Here is a 19,453-nt window from a genome sequence, read left to right on the forward strand (position 1 = left end):
CTTATTTTCGTTGCAACGTGACGTCACTGATCCCACCGGACCGGTGAGATTCGGAATACGCTGTAAGCGTATCGTCCACTCCGCACACATAGCTCGGCCACATGGTTTGCGTACGTAAGAAACAGTGTTGCCAGCGTGTCACAGTCCTGTTCCCATGCAATGTGTACGCGATTATTAACGCGATTTATTCGAAATCTGTGTTATTTTCCATGCAAATACTACTGTAATATGGCCATACATAGTTTACTCTATCATCCTACATGAGATAAAAATTCAATTTTGAGCAGTTTCACGAAAAACTTAATCATAATTTCAAGTTACAAAAGACCATTTTTTTCGAAAACCGTCCTTCTGGGAACAAAATATTATGAGACTTTCTTGTTTGTCATAATTCGAGACATCATATCCCAGAAGTATTGTAAAAGGTTACCTTCCACTCTGTATAAGACATTTTTATAACTTATGCCTCTAGACCAGCGGTGATCAAAACTCGAACGACTGTGATTACACGCAAGAGACAGCCTAACAATTACGGAGACGGGGGAGAGGTACTTTGCATGAAAACTACAAGCAGTAGTTGTTCGTGTACATGCTGAACTGAACATTCCATAACTCATTTCCTGTCTATCTCTAGGTAGAATGTGCTTTATTTATAATCAAGCAGTATATTCAATCATCTCAATAGATTTATTGCAAGGAAGCAAATCTTTCTATATTAATTCATCAATAATTTAATAAGGAAAAAACAGATCTCATTTGTAAGATCACTTAAAATATAAGAAAAGTCCTTTTTCAAACAGATAAATATACATATTAACTTAATTATTGAAACAAAACTTTAACCTTCAATAATTTTTGTGCATCTTTCTGAAAAGGAAACAAAGTCCGCTGAATGTTACACACGGCAATTCTCAACTGCACTATGTTTTAGTCTGTAAAGCGGGACATGTTTTTGTGTTTAATAAGTGTAACTTGTGAAAACAATAAAATATGCTAATATCTTAGCAGCAAACGTTTTAAGCATAGGATAATGGAGTTTACTAGCTCGTTCCATTCTTACAATGCATATAATATTGAATCAGTTGTTGTATAATATTAGGCTATTATTAAATGAATAACTAGTAATTAACTGACAATAGGTAAACTCATCTAAAGATTAAAAAGCTTAAAATTGATATGTAGCCTATACTTAGTTCCATAATGTCTGATAGGAGATGTAAACATTGTCTGCAGAGGGGGAGGGGAATATAGGCCTAATTGCTATTCAACCAATGGCAGAGTCTCATTCTAAGCTGTCTTGAAGTTGGGCGGGGGTAGAACGCTTCAGACCGCCCAACTTCAAGATTAACGTGGAATGAGATCTCTGCCATTGGTTGAATAGCAATATTATACTTCTTTCCTCCTCTTCCGGCAATTTTTACGTCGCCTGTCAGACATTATGAAACGGAGTTTAGTAATTTTATCCTTCAAGGAAAGACACTTCAAAAGTATTCATGCACGTACAGAAGAATAAATTATAACATTCACTGATCAATAATAATAATAATAATAATAATAATAATAATAATAATAATAATAATAATAATAATAATAATCCCTTTTATGTCTGTGTATTCAGTGTGACTTGCTATAATGCCTTTTGTTGCTTCTAAGTAATCTAATTGAACCGTTGAGCAAAGGAGAACAAAATTATTCCTCTTCCGATTCCTTATGAAACCTTCTGTTCCTGCTTGCAGAACGACATGATACCGCCACTGCTTGTTTTCAGTATGTGAATGGGACAGACAGCAGTGTACAGAAAAAACTCCTTAAACATTTGAAGAGTTCGCGGGAAAAACAATGAATGTAGCATTTCTGTTAAGGATTAGATAATGATCTAATTGAGTCTATAACTGCAAGATGTAATGCTGTTTCTATAGAAAATAAAGGAAAGGATTACTGTATTCGTGGTGATAATTCTCTTTTTTACCATTTTTCATAAGAAGATCATTAAATTTCGCAGCGATCCATTGAATTACATAATGACATCAACCTTAAGAAAACTGTGACATTAATCGTTTTTCCCGCTAACTCTTCATTTGAATGTATGTGATTACGCAATGTAATCACGATACCAGTTTTGGTCACCGCTGCTCTAGACAATGTAAAAGGTGAAAGTTTAGCACAAACAATTGAGTGAGCTAAAAGAGTGTGATATCAACGTAGAATATCTAAGAGGTCAAGGGTACGATGGGGCCGCTGCTTTGAGTGGCCTAACTATTCGCCTCGCGCTCGCTAAGGCATGTTCTCACGCTACAGACAGCAGCATTGCAAGTATTCTCGGTCAGAATATATAGGGTGTAAGGGGTATAAGCGCCGTCCTTTTCACAGTCGTCGGGGACGGTCTATACTCTATAGGATCAAAAATTGTCCATTCAACATAGGGTCAAAACTTGACAGTTTTCCCAGAAAAAAAAAAAAAAACATTCTTCTCTTACATTATCCGCGTTATACTGCTTATATCGTTAGTAAAATTGCGAAAACAATTACATCTGTAGGTATATCTAGCAAAGAGTTAATATTAGTTTAAATACATTTTTGTGTTCTATTACGTTTTCGTGAAATTAAATAAAATTGCACGCTTAAATTTGTTAATATTCTGGCGTGAGAGACGTGGCAACGTGTTCAACAGGCAATGTTCTGCACAGACGTACGTACATGTCAGCTGAGTTCAAGCTACTAGGTCCATAGGTCTACTGCACTATCTGAAAGCCAGATTTGCGTAATACATACATTCGTTACTGCAGGTACGTTAACAGGAAGCCACACAGAATTTGTGTGCACTCAAAGTTGGGTTCTGGCGTCTTGTCAGCCCATTTGAGTTGTGTGGATATAAAAGGAAAAATTGTGACGATGTCGTGTATAGTTCCTGGGATAGCTCAGTCGGTAGAGCATTCGTGCGCTAAGCGAAGGTTCCCGAGATCGATACGCGGCCCTGGAACAATTTTTCTTTGAAATTATTCAAACCTGCTTTACAGGGAGCTACTACCTGAAAGCCAGATTTGCATAATGTCATTCACAGTTTAGGAATATCATATGTCATTAATTTATGGAGAAAGTCGTCGTAATTAAGTGAGGCAAGAAGATGTTTTCCGGAATGAAGGTTACCTAATCGGCGAACTTTTGTAGCGGTTTCTCAACGATTATTAGAAACTGGGAATCTCTTACCTCGTTTCGAAAATCACACAAACAGAAATTCCTTTACAAATGGTACTGCTTTATGGAAGCGGGAGAGATTAAAATGTTCCATTAAAAAAAATTGCGTGTGATTTTGTGCAGTAAACCACTAATGTTTCTTTTTTTAAGCGTACAATAAAAAAAATATACCAATATTGCCAATATTCTTAAATAAAATTGAAATTTACCATAAAGTTCTATCAATGAGATTGAAAGTTTGTATTTGCTGTTCGTTTTATGTAAACAACGGTCCGCTCCTGTTTTGTACAGGTTTGTCTCTATCCGTTTGAGCTGTACCGTGTACTTGTAAACTCCCCTCTCCCCCCCCATCCAGCAACGTTGCCAAACGCCTAATATTGTAAACTTTAATAATTACGTAAATACTGCACTAAGAAAAAAATGGTGAGGACATTTTTTCTTCCTTATTACAAGAATGATCATCATTTAAAATAATGGCACTTATACCCCTTACACTCTGTCTAGGTCTGCCAACATGACTGCTAAATTATAAATATCACTGAGGCATCACTAAAATCGCCTGCAGAATGAAATTATGGGAACTTAGCTTGAGATGAATATTCTTTCCGTTTTACTGGAAATACACAAGTCTGGTTCTGATCCTCCTTAGTCCCCCTTCCTCCTCGGTGGGAGCGCCACTAGGCAGGAACATGTAGAACGTCGGGTCTAAACTAAATGTTTCAAAGTTATTAGATTCCTTCGTCTTAGATTTCCTTTCAACTGAGTGAATATTTCAGTTCTGACAAAAATTTCTAGCCATCGATCATATTACAGTCCTAAGGTTGTGATTTGCAATTTTACCCATCAACATTTCAATATGAATATTAAATATCACATCGATTAACCTCCCTGAGGCACACCAGCCTCAGTTTTGTTTCGAAATAGTCATGTATTCAGTGTCTTGAATTTAGGATTTACAATAAAATCATTATTCGCCATAATTTACAACATTCATTAACGGGGTGTTCTACACTGGTATTCTCTTCTTTTGGATATAACAAATTGGTGATGAAAGCAACTCAATTCTATGAAGGTGACCACTTAGACAGTTATGGCTCGTAAACAGAAGTTAGCAACAGCTGCTTCACGCGGTAGTTAAAGAAATAATTCATTAGAGAGTTGTGAATAATGTCCGTCCGTTAAGTTGTTATTCACTCGACATATTTCAAAAGTATAATTAACACTGGCTTAAAGCAATAACGTTATCTCTATTATAGGTCTTGGAGGCCACAAGGCAGTAGGAATTCTAGCACTTTTGTTGACGTTGTACAAAATTTTGTCCAATATTCTTTTGAGAAGATTAACTCTATATGTAGTTGAAATTATTGGTGATTATCAATGTGGTTTTAGGCGTAATAGATCAACTATTGATAAGATTTTTTGTATTCGACAAGTATTGCAGAGGAAATGAGAATATAAAGGTACTGTACATCAGTTATTCATAGATTTCAAAAAGGTATATGATTCGGTTAAAGGACAAGTTTTATATAGTCTTATTGAATTTGGTATTCCCCAGAAACTAATTCGATTAACTAAAATGTGTTTCAGAGAAACGTACAGTACGATTATTTAGTCCTGACATTCGCCGACAATGTGCGCCTGGGTCAGGCGAGTCCATAAAGTTGCGCCAAGGGGTGTTCAGGTTAGTCAGTCGCTTGCATTCAGAGCGAGCGGATGTCTCGCATGCGGTAGAGCGTTGTGTTTCCAGTACGCTGTACTGCATTTCTTTACTGACGGCTCGCTCCTATCTCTACTCCGGAACTCTTCCCACTACTGCTATTACTTCCCCTCTTTCATGTCGCTGGGCTGTCAGGGCTAAATAATCGATCTGTACAGCAGAGTCCGTATAGGCCAGTTTCTGTCTCATGCTTTTCCAATTCACTGTGGGCTAAAGCAAGGAGATGCACTATCACCTTTACTTTTTAACTTTGCTCTGAATATACCTTTAGGAAAGTCCAGGATAACAGATAGGCTTTGGAATTGAACGGGTTACATCAGCTGCTTGTCTATGTGGATGACGTGAATATGTTAGGAGAAAATCCACAAACTTAGGGAAAACACGGTAATTTTACTTAAAGCAAGTAAAGCGATAGGTTTGGGAGTAAACCCCGAAAATACAAAGTAAATTATATGATTATGTCTCGCCACCAGAATATTGTACGAAATGGAAATGAAAAAAATTGAAATTTATCCTTTGAAGAGGTGGAGAAATTCAAATATATTGGAGCAACAGTAACAAATATAAATGACAATCGGGAGGAAATTAAACTCAGAATAAATATGGGAAATGCCTGTTATTATTCGGTTGAGAAGTTTTTGTCATCCAGTCTGCTCTCAAAACAGCTGAAAGTTAGAATTTATAAAACAGTTATATTACCGGTTGTTCTGTATAGTTGTGCAACTTGGATTCTCACTTTGAGAGAGAAACAGAGGTTAAGGATGTTTGAGAATAAGGTGTCTAGGGAAATATTTGGTGCTAAAAGGAATGAAGTTACAGGAGAATGGAGAAAGTTACACAACGGAGAACTGCACGCATTGTATTCTTCACCCGACGTAATTAGGAACATGAAATCCAGACGTTTGAGATGGGCAGGGCATGTAGCATGTATGGGCGAATCCAGAAATGCGTATAGAGTGTTAGTTGCGAGACCAGAGGGAAAAATACCTTTAGGGAGGCTGAGACGTAGATGGGAGGATAATATTAAAATGGATTTGAGGGAGGTGGGATACGATGATAGAAACTGGATTAATCTTGCACAGGATAGAGACCGATGGCGGGCTTATGTGAGGGTGGCAATGAACCTGCGGGTTCCTTAAAAATCGTTTGTAAGTAAGTTAAATATTTGTTTTATATTCTACTCACATAACATAGTATATTATAAACCGCTTTATTCCTTTTTTCCCCTAGTCTTATAACTCATCTCGTCAGGAAACTGCTTCTATGAAAGTAACCATCCAAATAATAGTGGTAAAATGGTTGTATTACACATTACAAGTAGGCCTACGTTAATAGGTGAAATGCTCAGAATTAGATATATTAAAATAATGTCTCATTTTGACTACACTTAGATATAAATATTTTATTATCAAAGGTAATAATACTTTCATGTTTCATCAAATTTCAGTTCAGTTAATGACAACTGTATAATTATAATAATGTAATACTATCAGAGGCGCAGTGAAAGGGGCGACCAACGGGAAGGGTTCCCTCCAGAACATGGTTAGCACTTAAATTTTTCTTTAATACCTATTATAAACTGTAAAATATAACAATTAATTATTTTTGACACAGCCAAACAACAGGCTGTGTTGAATGAATTCAGTGGCAATCATTTAAAAAGATCTGAAGCAGCCTTCCCCAACTCAATGAATACGACTTGATTCAGTAAACGTTTTCACTGAAATGTGTGGTTCAGCTGTGAAGGCCCTTCAAGAAATTAGCTTTTCATGGACAGATGAAGATTCTGCTAGCAATGCAAGCATTTTGTGTAGTGCAATAAGCAAGTGTGAATATGTTATTGCTTTCCACATAGTTAAGAAGCTGCTTTCATTCAGCTTGTCACTTTGAAAATATTTGCAATCTGGAAAAAATGTATCCCTCCATAGCCATCTGTTATGCCGAAGATACAAGAAAAGTAATAAAAGGTTTCAGAAACACTGCAGAAGAGTTCTTAATAAATATATTTTCTAAGATGTTCAGAAGTTCTGTGAAAATAGTGAGATACCAGTATGTATGAAATTATGAAGGGCTGTATACTCTCAGACGACATAGTTCAGATCACAAATAGTCTAAAGAAATACCCAAACAACGCTCTGAAATCCTTGCAAATTAATATACCCAGCAGTAACAAAGCTCTTGCAGATAATGGCAACACTACCAGATACAACTTGCAGTCATTCTCCACTTTATGTTTTCTTTTAACTTATCTGAGTCCACACCTGTGGAGTAACGGTTAGCGCGTCTGGTCGCGAAACCAGATGTCCAGAGTTCGATTCCCGGTCGTGGCAAGTTACCTGGTTGAGATTTCTTCCGGGGTTTTCCCTCAACCCAATATGAGCAAATGATGGGTGACTTTCGGTGCTGGACCCCGGACTCATTTCACCGGCATTATCACTTTCATCTCATTCAGACGGTAAATAACCTAAGTTGTTGATAAAGCGTCGTAAAATAACCTAAAAAAAACCTATCTGAGAAATTCTCCAGTACGTAGGAATCAGAAAACAGACTGAACGGATTGGCTCTGTTATACATCATAAAGACATTGCAGTAAAACGTGAAGTGATTGTAGACGAAATATCCAAGAAGCCGCGAAGACTTCGTATTAAAATATAAATATATTGCATTTTGTAATTGTTTTATTTCAAAATTATTCCTTCTTAAACAGGGAATTATATTTAATCACATTTTTATTATTCTATAAAAATTATATTTGTCATTACCATTTCATCTATTTTGTCAGTTTTGTCGATTACAATCATTAATTACATGTTTTTTTAATACGGAATACTTATTAAAATTTTACAGGAGAAAGAGTTCGTCCAAAGGGCTGGACTCGGGAAGAGTACCCAAAACGCTCATTGCATTTCCGCGTTGAATTGCAATACTTAAACGTTGACGCAAATAAGTAGTGCAACGACGATCACCAGTAATGGAGATCAAAATTTGGCCGATTTGAGATACCAGAACTTTAGCGTCATGACTCCAAGGACCGAAGGTCTCCACAGCAAAGGGGACACAGATATAATTGTCTAAAATATGAGCATATTTATTGACTTTAATTTGAACATTAAAGTCATGGGTCAGTGTCCTGAAAGGTACATTTTTACTGTCATAGCAACGTTTCTCCGCAAGTAATAATTCTAAGCACTCAGTATTTAAACTAAAATCAAAAGTAAAACTAGGTGAACATACAAATACAGTTGAAAATGTAAATTAATTTTATTTCCTACAATTAAATATTGTCAAAGAACGCGAAAAACGAAAAGTCACGTGATCACAACCTCCAAACAGATTAATATAAAAGGTTGTAAATCAAAACGGTAACTAAATTATAAACCAAAACTGCATTAAATAAGATTTACTGTAGATACATCAAGGTAATCCCAGGGGCCGGCAATCCTAACTGAGGTTTTCCATGGTTTCCTCAGTTATTTCCAGACAAATGCCGAGATTGTACCTCTTGAAAGTCCGGCCATGGACGGCGATCCTTCCCTTAATCCTTTCATATGTATGAGTGAATGATTTGTAATGTCTTAAATGTTTGTGTTGTATCGGAGGTTGTATGGCATTGAGCTGATCCCTCATCCGGGGAGGCCCTCCATGTCCTTGTGTGGTCAAAAAAGTATGTATGTGATCCATAATAATTCCTCTCCCGACAGGTCGCGGCCCTGTAAGGCCCGGGTGGCGTGGGACGTGTAAATGTACCTAGAAGGGAGAGGTTAAACTGAGAGAAAGAAAGAAAGAAAGAAAGAAAGAAAGAAAGAAAGAAAGAAAGAAAGAAAGAAAGAAAGAAAGAAAGAAACAAACAAACAAACAAACAAACAAACAAACAAACAAAGGCATCAAGGTAAGGTTGAAAATTTGAAGTAGGTGATACCAAAACAATGAATTTTACAGCAGATGAAATACTTGTCACAAGAATTTCAGTCACGTCAGTGGACAAATCTTTTACTTTATATAAAAATCACTAGAATTCAGACGAGTGACTATTCGTTATTGCCGGCCAGCCATACTGTATTGCAAGCATTTAGCTTTCGTTATCTATCTATACTAATAATAAATCTGTAAGCGAAATTTTTCTAGTAATTTTCGCTTTTCCAAAAATTATTGGTGTTAACATGTATAATTAATCATCCTGAAACCGAAAATCGCTTTTTTGAAATTTTTGTTTGTATGTATGTCTGTCTGTCTGTCTGGATGTTTGTTACCTTTTCACGCGATAATGGCTGAACGGATTTCGATGAAAATTGGAACATAAATTAAGTTCGTTGTAACTTAGATTTTAGGCTATATGGCATTCAAAATACTTTATTTAAAAGGGGAGTTACAGGGGGGCCTGAATTAAATAAACCGAAATATCTCGCTTATTATTGATTTTTGTGAAAAATGTTACATAACAAGTTTCTTTAAAAAGAATTTTCGATAAGTTTTATTCCAGTCAAAATTTTGATAGGACTGATATTTAAGGACATACAAGAGTTTTAAAATAACAATACAATGCATTTCCACCGCCGCCTCAGATTATAGTGTCGTTGTTTCGTAACTTCTATGTGCAAAATATTAAATTTGTAGCAGGAAGAAAAACAAATTTATTCATTCTATGGCAGTAGTGCATAGGAGATCGTGAATTCTTACATTTTCGAAAGAAAGAAATATAATTAAGTTATATATAGTAGATTGTATTATTTGCTGCATCACTATTTAAGTTATTTAATAGAGCAAAAATCTTAAAATCGGTATGTGACATAGGAGTTATTGCAGGAACGACGACGATGGCTACAATGAAATCAAAACAAATGACGACTCCGTCTATTTAAGGCGGCCTTGACGTTTATCAATATTAATATACAGACGATATATTTTGTGTGTTTGTATGATGTAATCTCAGAAGCTAATGCCTTCACTATTTGAAATTTGTAGTTTCTCTAGATGGATGTAATGCTACAAATGAGGATTGAGGTAAGATGAAAAGAAATCTGTACGCACAGAAAACTTGATATTCTGTCGAAATATTGTATAACTTGATTATTGCAACTTGATTTGGTTCACATAAAATACTCTAATTTTATACACTCATTTTACCATAGAGATCACTGGAGCTGAGTTATTTTAAAAGGTGTCATGAAATGGCGTTCCTGCGCTCATAATTTACCCATATTCGTTTCCTGTATTTCTTAAAATAATTATTTGTGTAGGGTACCTCAATTTTTTATTTTCATAAACAATGATATACAACCGAGCGAGTTGGCTCAGGCGATAGCATTTGAGACACGCATTCGGGGGTCCCGGGTTCAAACCCCGTAGCCGACCAATCTGACTGAGATTTTTCATGACTTCCCTTACTCATAAAGGCAAATGCCGGATTGGAAAGATACATGCCATTACTCATCACCGCCTCATTTACCAATACCAAAAACATTAATCAAAGTCTATAATCAGTTACATGAACACTGGCCATCTACAACACACAATAGAAACAGGAACTCAACAAGAGTAAAAACGGTCTGCTGATATACCCACACATTCTAAACACGCGACATGACCACAGATGTTAAGGCGTGAATAAAATAAACTTAACAAAAAAAAAAAAAAGATGCACAGTAAGATTAACATAATAATGATCTTCGTACACATTCAACTCTATTAATTTGGAGTGATTTATTAAAGGATGCATTCAAGACTAATTTAGAAAAATGTTAAACGAATTATATTTGCACTAAATGAGTGGTCTCTGGACCAAAATGATAGCATTTTAATTATTTAAATACAATTTAAATTAAGTAGCATATTAAACGATTTATTCTTCTATCAAACACAAATGTTCCCTGGACCCAATGTTCTATTTTAATTATGTAAATTACTTTATTTTTATTCTAATAAGTGCAGCGGAGCGCACGGGTACAGCTAGTTGTTTAATATACTGGCGAGATATTTTCTACTGAAGTGCTAGATTTTGATTTTACAAAGATCATCCTGTCACGTCTGTGTACAAGTGAACTTTATAAAACTAACTAAATAGTTAATTTTACGTATTTAATAAGTAAGTAAGTAGTTTTAGACATTACTTAAAAAGAAAAGGTTCATCGCTTCAACAAAATTGCTGATTCACGAAATATTTTAAGTAAATCCATCACATCAGTGAACATGACGTCCTTTGACATACCATATCCACGGATGTGACAGTTAATCAACGCTAATTTCAATAAAATAATGTGAAATTTATTTGAAATTATGGAATATTATAGAGGCAGATTTACAAACAAACATAGAGCTTAAACATAAACATCTGTATTCTAGCGTCAATCAAATTAGCAAAACTCGTGTTTGGGAGCAGTTCAGCATTACTATTATTAAAACTAATTATTTAGGATTGCTGATATGTCTCTGACTAGTGGAATATATAGCTAGTCGGCGATGTATGCAATGGAGGGGGAAAGGAACTGGCCACTCTTCCACATTATCTCTTGGCCTGGTTGCCTCATAAGTGGTGCCTTCTTGGTATCATTTATGAAGTTCAGACCTGTCTTCGGACAGTTGACTAAACAACAACTATTATAACTATAACTAATTATTTAGTACTAGTATTATTATAACTATGATTAAAACATAAAATTCAATTATATTAATGGGTACATCATGAAAACATACTATTATTTACAGGAAGAAATATTTTAAAGAAATCATATAAAATAAGTGATGCGATGTACTTATTTTTTTCAAGTTTGTCATTGATGAGTTTTATTAGCTTAGATATTTTAATAAAAAACTGAATGATTAGGGTAAAACCTGAGCTATGTTTGAAAACAGCAGTTGTAAAACATTATCTTCAATTGACGAATTCCTGTACGATTTCTTCTTGCATAAATGTTTCTCTTAATCGTAGATTAAAAATAGAACATGAAAACTAGGGTTAAAGAGGAGAATGTGAAATGCTGACAAAGAAACATTCTTATGAGGCAGATAATTTTTCTTTTCTCCACTATGTTAATAATGTCAAAGCTAGTGCTTATACAACTTTTGTATCCCTGTGTCGTAGAAGTCTGCTGCCTGGGTTAGTAACCGTATGTGACAGTCGTCTGCACTTATCTGTTGATCCCACGGTATGAGAAATGTCTCAATTCGAGTGGGAAATATGTTGGAAAATAGCTCAACAATTCCTGTATCTGTTCCAATAAATATTTCCACGAAATTGTATTTTCTTTCTGTAAACGGCCCCAGGGAAACTTACTTTCTGGGGCGGGGGGCTCGTAGGCTAATTGCGCTCGAGTGGCCAAAATTTGTATAAGCACTTGTTTTGACATTATTAACGTAGTAGAAGAAAAAATAAGTTTTTTAATCTATCCCCATGAGAATGCTGGCTTGTGAGCACGAGAAGGGCTACTGTCATGTAAGCAGACACGTGAAATATTTAAAGTGAATTTGATGCTAAAATACCAAAATTTGATCTAGACTAATAATGTGGCTCAATAAAGTTAGTAAAGACTAAGGCAAAAATATACAAAAAAAAATCATTTTTATCCTAATTGTAAATTTCGGAAAACATTACTTTCAAAATGCAACTTTCCTGGAGAATGACCGTTACAGATAAATCAAGGAAGTATTTTTATTTAAGTTTCCGGTCAAGTAACATGCTTGACTGCATTTATGTATGTAAAGGAGTTAACCTGTCCGCCTAGAACGAATTTCTGGTTGCGCTACTGAATATTATGAATGTGAACTTAGCTTTATTATCGTTCCTCACAGCACGAAGTCAGAAACAGTTTTTAAGCCAGTATGACTAGGTAATCAACTAATAATTATTATTTTAATAGAAACGATTAGAGGCTGGATTATATGTAGGCCCTAATATTAAAGTGAGTAATACGTAATAAATATGTGGCCCAATTTGGAAAATATGTAGATAAATATGTAACAAATTAAAAGTATCCAAATTAAAAATCTACGTAAGTTATCAAATGAATTTATTTTACACTGATACCGAAATAAGAAGAGACAGCTTAAAGCACTTGATTTTGTAAGACCTAGCAATAATATCACATTCTTATGAGACTTACTGATTGCTACATTTATCTCACTGTAATATCTGTCCTCAGATTAGTGACAAATCTACAGATATGCAAGAAAAAGGAAACAAAACTCTGGGCCCACAAAATGGAACAAACACAAAATAAAATGAACAGAACACAATTAACAATTACCTGAATATCCATTTTATTATGTCAGTAATATTATAGGCCGATTCTTTGGACGCACTATTAATTCAATGCTTTTAAGTAGCAGTAACTAGCTATACAATGGAACCCACCTTTCGCATTGTGATTTTTTTCTTACGATACAAGGTTGGAAAGTGCTTTTTACAAAATCGAGTTAAAGTTTGAAAAACGAGCAGAGCGAGTTTTTCAATTTTCGAGATTTCGTAATGCACTTCACAAACGTATATTCTTTGCACGATCATATTTTTAAAATTGCAAATACAATATATTTTGCATTGAATATTTGGAGCAATATTATTCCAAAGCCTTCACAAAACTGTACTGTGATGGTAACTAAGTAACAAAAAGTGCACTGTAATGGGTCTAGTTCAGTAGAGTTTTATGTTATGTAGGATGGGTTCCCTAGCAACAAGTTTCTGTACGGGAATTCTAACTTTCAACGCCTAGCAACAATTGCTGTGAAAAAAAAAACACGATCATGTAAAAACATTATTTACCATTACTATCGAAGGGAAATAAAGATGACAAAATGATGACCATTCTTATACAGAATCTGAATTTATTTGACGCAAAAATAATATACCGGTATGCTTGGTGCATGCAAGATAGGTTTATCCAGAATATGGGAAGCTAAAATACGGACATAACTTATTATTAACTTAAATAATAATAAATACTAGTAGTTCATGTTTAATATGTGGGTTATTACAATAATAATAATAATAATAATAATAATAATATTATTATTATTATTATTATTATTATTATTATTATTATTATTATTATTATTATTATTATTGTTGTTGTTTAGTCAATTGTTCGAAGACAGATCTGAATCTCACAAGTTATACCAACAGCGTACCATTTATGAGGCAACTAGGCCAGGAAATAATAGGGTAGGGTGGCCAGTTTCTTTCCGCTTTAATTATTATTATTATTATTATTATTATTATTATTATTATTATTATTATTATTATTATTATTATTATTATTATTATTATTGCTTATAGTTTGATATTAAATCTTAAAATTTTTATCTCACTAAATACTGCAAGAAAGAAAAGACTTTGTATGTTCATACAGTGAACACTGTAATTTTCTAATGTAAGTCACGGGCCACATAATACGAATTTTGGCAATCATAGACATAGGCTTCGTTCCTATCTAAAAGCATGTCGTCATTAGAAATCGTTTTAGTATTAAATTTATATGTTTTGATGAAAACGTAAGAATTCTTAAGGACTAAGTAATGCTGATTATGCAAATCCCCTTCAAAAAAATGAAACAGCTCTATTTTTGACTTAGCAAATAAATCACATCTCACCTTTTATTTTGGATGAAGCAAAACTGTAATTCCAGTTGCACTACACTTGATAGTTACCCAGAGCTGACAAAGCCTTGTCCGACCAGGTGTCGGGCGTGATATCAACAAACACACACACACTCTCACTCACTCGGTCCCGAGCTGGTACTAAACTCGCAAAACGGCCAGAGCTACGCTGCCCGGTAAAAGCAACTTCTTGCGAGGGAGGGCAGTACGAAGGACGGCAAAAAGCACGAACTCTGTTCTTGCTGTCAGATAGGGGAAAGGAAACGACTATAGGCAAGACATATCTGGGCAGGATTCCAAAGGTTTGTGTTATTAAAAAAAAAAACAATGCCCACGACAAATTTAACATGCCAAGTAATTGTTAACGACCCACTCAAAATCAGTGATTTGAGTAAAAGACTGAGCAGCGTTTCTGACTTCGCTCTAGTGCGGTCGTCCTGCATCCAAATGGGAAGGTTTCGATTCCCGGCCCGGCCGTGATTGAATTTGAAATGGACAAGGCTAAGGGTTTTTTCTCGGGATACTGTCGTTTCTCTCTATCATTTCATCAACACTTTTCACCTTTCTCTCATTACATCTATCATCTGCAATAGTTAAATTAGACTGGAGTGGAGTCTAGGATCTCCGATGCTGAAATAATTACACTTAAGTACTCGCGAAATATTTTGTGACATTAGTACTCGCGTGGGTTTCAAAGTGACCCCCAAGCAAAAATACGAATTAAAATATAAAATTCATAGTTCCACGTAAACTTTCTTGCTCATATGGGTCATTACTTGCCAAAATGTTCTTAAATAATAATTGGCATGTATGTACACCACAAAAGTAACACTGTAATACTTGTGGACTGATTTGTAACATTAGTGGTCGCGTGGGGGTTAGAGTGACCTCCAATTAAAAACACGAATTAAAATATGAAATATCCTGGTTCTATGTAAATCTTTTAGCTCATATGAATCAATACTTGCCATAATCTTCTACAGTAAGAGATTTCACGTATATAATCACAAAAATAATACTATACTACTTGTGGATTAATTTATGACATTAGTAGTCGCGTTGGGGTCAACAGAACCCCCAGCCTAGAATATTTCAATTAACGCAACAAATGACAGTGATAAACTGGAAGTTATCATGTAGTCGTATTGCCGACACCCTTTCAGGAAGGTACTGATAAGCTGGACAGTGTAGGCAACAGCGTAAAAATAATACAAACCGACATATAACACTGGAGATCAACATGATCCCCACGCGACTACTTAAATGTTAAGGGCTTGAGGTCCCGGGTTCTGAATTTTGTCAGGCAATAGTTTGGAGATGGGGGTGGATGAGGTAGGATAATACGCCTGTCAGCGTCGGATTCACGAATGCTACTCACCACCTATCGGACTGGAACAATCATAGAATACAGTATAGCATGGGGTGCATTTTTAAGCCCGTACGGGCTGAAGCACGCGGCAGGCAGATCGCTTTGAGCGCGGGCTACTTTCTTTTTCTACTAGAACTCACCGAAAGAAGGGTAGCGGTCCATGCATATATTAAGTAGAGCAGCGTTGTATAAAATAAGGAGGAGACATACTGTCCTTAGTATGTGGAAAACATTGCATTATTTAGAAATTCAGTATTCAGAGGTGCTAAATGGAAATGATTCAACACAAATTAGAGCTCTTATGTCATCCACATTCCGCAAATTCAGGAAATTTTTCTTCAGAATTGCAGAACAAATTAACTGATCTTTCATATACTGCACTGCTGAAATTTACATACAATGACAATGACTTCCTTAGCTTTTACAATTCGTTAAACTATGAACTATGTCTGAAGATTCGTAAATTTGTAGCGAAAATTAGTATATTACGATTTTCAGCAGTGCATAGGCACCGGTAGGTTTTCAGGAACCTATCAAAGCCAAGATTGAAGGCCCAGCTAATCGATCATGATAAGCGCCTCTGTTTAGATTTGCTTCTTTAAATAACATTTTGCGAGACGTGATGAGGCTTGTGTGAGGTGGATATCGAAGAAGAGATTCTGGAGAAATTTTATCTTAAAAGGTTTATTTTCGCATAAGTAAGTGTTGCTATTATGACGAAAATAATGTAATAGGCCTACTATAGCAGTTTCGAAAGTTCTATACCTGAACGCAGATATTTTTTTAATTTTTCAATCCGTATTGTAATGTACAAGGAACATTTTGTTAGTTATTCAAAATCGTACATATATATCATCTTCTGCTGTGAAATAATTGTATTGCATTTATTAAACATTTGTGAACAAAAATATAAAGAGTTATTGCACCCCGACTTTGTAATATTAATTTTGTTCACCCTTGTCTTTTTGTCGCTCCTATTTATACCAGGTAGCACTCAAAAGAATCGAAGATCATTCGTGCGTTAGTTCTTATACATCCCTGTGACATAGGGTGCACAGTGGGTCAATGTGAGCCAAAGTGCACGGATCCATCCCGGGAAAGTCAATCATTCAATATTTTAGACGATTTTCTACGTAGTAAATTATCTTCTTGAAAGTAAATTAATAAAAAGCCAATCATATATAATTGACAAGAATTTATTTTTAAAAGTTTCACTTATAATCGTAGCATTGAAAATAAGAAAAGTCTAATAAACTTAGATCCTAAAATTACCGTATTTGAAGAAACAAGAATTGTGAAATTAGTATATAACAACAGTATATCTTCTAATATGAGTTTTTCCATTATGTGTGTGTGTGTCTAATGCCTACCCACTTCACTTCGCGTGATTTGGGTTCCGCATACTGCGGATAGATGGCAGGACTCTGGCCCATTTTCAAATTACATACCACTTCGACGGGTCACGTTATGCATGATGTGTATCTGTGAAGAGTTATGTCGTGTACTAGGTGAGTGTATGTTAAGTCTTCGTGTAAGTGTAGTGTAGGGAATTGGTGATGAATGTTATGTTTTATTTAACGACGCTCGCAACTGCAGAGGTTATATCAGCGTCGCCGGATGTGCCGGAATTTTGTCCCGCAGGAGTTCTTTTACATGCCAGTAAATCTACTGACATGAGCCTGTCGCATTTAAGCACACTTAAATGCCATCGACCTGGCCCGGGATCGAACCCGCAACTTTGGGCATAGAAGACCAGCGCTATACCAACTTGCCAACCAGGTCGACGAATTGGTGATGATGATGATGATGATGATGATGGGGAAGGGAGAAGGAGAAACCCAGTGCCGGCACGTAGCCTACTCCTGTCGAATGCCACCAAGGGGGCAGCCAAGCTTAGCGTCCCCATCCGACGGACAATGTTAATGTTATGGTTTATTTAACGACGCTCGCAACTGCAGAGTATCAGCGTCGCCGGATGTGACGGAATTTTGTCCCGCAGGAGTTCTTTTACATGCCAGTAAGTCTACTGACATGAGCCTGTCGCATTTAAGCACACTTAAATGCCATCGACCTGGCCCGGGGTCGAACCGCAACCTTGGGCATAGAAGGCCAGCACTATACCAACTCGCCAACCAGGTCGACCCGACGGACGAATCACTGTCAACAGTCAACATATGCACTGCAGAGAGATTTGGGATTTAATCCAAGCATATTGGTGCACAATTTAGTGATTAGAAGTTGTGTACCTCCATCTGTCCCGAGATAGAAATTTTACAAGAAAATCTCTGACCCCGCCGGGAATCGAGCCCAGGCCGGCCAGTCTGGAGGCAGACACGCTACCACAGAGCTAACTCGGCGGACTGCTTTCGTATTGCAATGCAATAAACAAACGGGTAAATGGATGTGACACACGAAAAGAAACGAGCAGAGAACTCATATTAAAAGATATGGTGTTGTTTTGTATATCTAGTCAGCAGTCCTAAGACTGGTCAGAACCTCGTAACTGACACCAATAAGGTATCACTAATGACGCAACTAAGCCAGGAGATAATGGGGTAAGGTAGCCAATTCCTTTTCCCCTTTGTTTTTGTAATAATACCAATTTCACAGTCCTTGTTTCTTCAAAGATAAAAAAGGATTAATATTTCGAGAGAAAGTAGTATTCATAAAAATCAAAGCAAAAAGAGTGTAATCCTAAAATTAATATCTTTGAAGGAACCAGAACTGTGAAATTGGCACTGTATCAACAGCATGTAAATGGCTCACATTACAAGATATGCTGTTGTTACCATATCTATTTCACAATCCTTGTTTCTTCTAAGATATTAATTTAGGATTCATGTTTATATAGACTTTTTTTCTTGTTTGTATGAATACTACCGCCTTTCAATATATTAGTCTAGACCTTTTTTTAACACTCAGTATAAAGTATGTAATAAGAATAATTATGGGGATAGGTAGGAAGTTCGTACCAAAACAGAAGATTTCAGTTGGGTACAGCGAGGAATATGGATGTCAATGGTGCCTCGTCCTGCTCCCGTTCGCTACAGACGGTACACAGTATGTTCGCATAAACAACGCATAGTGCCATTCTCCGGAGCTGTTTAGAGACGTGAATATTTTGAAGAATATTGTTAATTTATATTAATATTTTAGGTTCTGAACAAAGTGAGCTATTCTGTTATTATTTTATTATTTACGTAATGTTAATATTATTCATGATTCCAAAAAGTAAAATCATCTGTTATTAAATAGTTATGCAAACAGGAGTGTGTAACACGTTCATTTTGTCTGGATTATTCTTCGTTAAATATTGACGTCTCGTGCTGCCATGCATTCGTTTGCGTAACAGTCCAAGTTCAACATGGAATTACGATACGAACTAACTAGCTGTCATTACAATAGAAATGAAAAATTTTCTTGAAAACAATTATGGGTTTAATATTATGTCCCACATACGAGATACACTATTAGATTCACAAAGTAGTTGTTCACCTGATAATAGTAAGATATACTATATCATAGGCTATTTCAGATTAGATCCAGTAAAAGTCTTGTGACGTAGAATGAATATTTTCAGAGTACAA

The 19,453-nt window shown here is 35.7% G+C and overlaps 1 protein-coding gene across 1 annotated transcript in view; it reads right to left on the reverse strand.

The window, feature by feature from the left end:
- The window catches only part of LOC138700088 (myogenesis-regulating glycosidase), a 465,840-nt gene extending 451,214 nt beyond the window's left edge, over positions 1 to 14,626 (reverse strand). The window contains exon 1 of the mRNA XM_069826407.1: positions 14,492 to 14,626. The gene's annotated coding sequence lies outside the window, so the exon portion shown is untranslated. The remainder of the gene's footprint in view (positions 1 to 14,491) is intronic.
- Between the last annotated feature and the right edge of the window lie 4,827 nt (positions 14,627 to 19,453).

Source organism: Periplaneta americana, chromosome 5 (assembly GCF_040183065.1).
Source record: "Periplaneta americana isolate PAMFEO1 chromosome 5, P.americana_PAMFEO1_priV1, whole genome shotgun sequence".
NCBI classification, from domain to species: domain Eukaryota; kingdom Metazoa; phylum Arthropoda; class Insecta; order Blattodea; family Blattidae; genus Periplaneta; species Periplaneta americana.